The sequence below is a fragment of the Orycteropus afer genome, unplaced genomic scaffold, assembly GCF_000298275.1.
Source record: "Orycteropus afer afer isolate SDZICR_OR568_19922 unplaced genomic scaffold, OryAfe1.0 scaffold00346, whole genome shotgun sequence".
Lineage (NCBI taxonomy): Eukaryota > Metazoa > Chordata > Mammalia > Tubulidentata > Orycteropodidae > Orycteropus > Orycteropus afer.
Window position 1 is genome coordinate 2,046,358 of NW_006921933.1, and position 2,058 is coordinate 2,048,415.

The 2,058-nt window shown below is 42.2% G+C and overlaps 1 pseudogene; it reads right to left on the reverse strand.

Moving 5' to 3' along the window:
- Positions 1–816: 816 nt before the first annotated feature.
- Positions 817–1,705, reverse strand: LOC103207041 (annotated as a pseudogene).
- Between the last annotated feature and the right edge of the window lie 353 nt (positions 1,706–2,058).

Consider the following 2,058-nt stretch of genomic DNA (forward strand, 5'->3'; position numbering starts at 1 on the left):
CATTTCCTTATTTTTTTTTCCCTCAAAACAAACAAGAAAACTTAGTGATAAATTTCATTTATTAAATTTATTTGTTTATTGAAACATTACAAAAATCTTTTGTAATTTCATGACTGTAACACAATTACTGATATTATCTTGGTGTGTTTCTTTATAATTATTTTCTCCCTATGCTTAGAGTCCACTCTACTCACAGTGAGCCCATGTGTGTCAGAGCAGAACTGTGCTCTATAGAGTTTTCAATGGCTGATTTTTTGGAAGTAGATCACCAGGCCTTTCTTCCAAGGCACCTGTACAGGGACTTGACCCTCCAACCTTTTGGATAGCAGCTGGGCATATTAATAGTTTGTACCACCCAGGGACTTCATGCTTATTTTATATAGTTGTAATTCTGATACTAGAAGTAATTTGAACACCTGTTTTTCCTATACTTTAAGTATAGAGTATAGAACCTGGTTGAGTAAAAGGAGGAGAGCCGGTCAATTCAAGATCATCCTGACCGGAAGGTAGCTGCTCAAGTGTTTGAAAGAGTTCTACTAGTCAGAGTTCCTGTTCTAACAAACAAGTGCATCACTGAATATTCTCTGACTCACTCTTATGTGACAAAAATGACAGTTCTAAAGGCAGTATGGACAGAACCACATTCTAGACAGAGGCCCATTTATAGAAGATCCATTGAAGCAAATACTGCCCCTCCATCCACCACTACCACCAAATTCCTTTATGTGAGGACCTCAGAGAATGTCCGACGAGTTCCAGGAAATATTAAGACAAGGTTGAAAGATTCTGCTTGTTTTACACAGTTGCTCTGACAACTTAGGCTGAAAAGACAAGTTCTCTTGGGTTGACTGGTGTCTTCAAATCTTGACTGCATCTTTTACAAAGGTACCAATTAGATCCTAAGGACCTCTGAAGAGAAAAATTACATTGTTTCTTTTCTTTCTTGAGAGATGTTCTTTTCCCTCCTCCTTTGGAAGGTTTGCAGTGCTTTGCTTCCATCCGAGCCAGAAAATTTTCCTTTCTATTTGCTAATCCTTTTGTCTGCTCTGGAGGGCTGCTTTCGAGCCATCCTCCCCTTCATCAAGCCCCAACTCCTTCCCGGTCATTTCTTCTTCTTTAGCCCCCTCTTGAGCCCTCCTTTTCCTTGCATTCATCTTTTGCTTCGATTCTTTGACAAAGGCTTTATAGGATGGGGCTTCTTCAGCTTCTCTTGCTGAATGATGTTCCTTATTCTAGGTTCCTCTGTGTACTGCACACATAGCACAGACTCCATGATCTGATCCATATCACCCTCGAAGTCCAGGTAGGCTTGTTTAATATCAACCAACTCTTCTTCAGAAACTTTGTATGTCTTTTCAAAAGCTCGAATGTCCTCTAGAGATATCTTTTTAAAGCGTAACCTCCAATATGCCTCCCAGTACCGATCTTTGTTAAGCACAGCAGAGTCTTTGTCCATAGTTCCCTGCTCATTGTATGCTGCTCTCCAGCTCTTTATCACTTAGAACCGAATAGACTTTCCTGGGGATCTGGAAGTGGCGGGTGGCATCCTCCTTGTCACCTTCTCCCACCCAGTCTGGGTGCACCTGTAGGGACGCCCTATGTAGCTGTGTCAGACCTCACCATCTGAGGCCTTGCACCTCACACCCAGCACCCAGTAAAGGTCGGCGGTGCTGAACACTTCTTCACAAAGCTCCAGCAATCCCATGCAGGGCATGGGACAAAAGCAGGTCTTTGCCACCACAGAAGCAGTGGGTCCCAATAATATTGAATGATTCAGGAAGCATCAAAAGGAGATGGAAGGAATACAAAGAGTGAATGTGCCAAAAAGAACTAGTTGATCTTCATCCATTTCAGGAGGTGGCATATGCTCAAGAACCAATGTCCCTGAAGGAAGAAGTCGAAGTTGCACTGAAGGAATTGGTGAAGAACAAGGCTCCAGGAATTGATGGACTACCCACTGAGATGTTTCAGCAAATGGATGTCCTGCTGGAGACACTCACTCGGTGTGATCACACAGAATGTGGAGATTATTGAACAATATAATTAATATCGCATGCA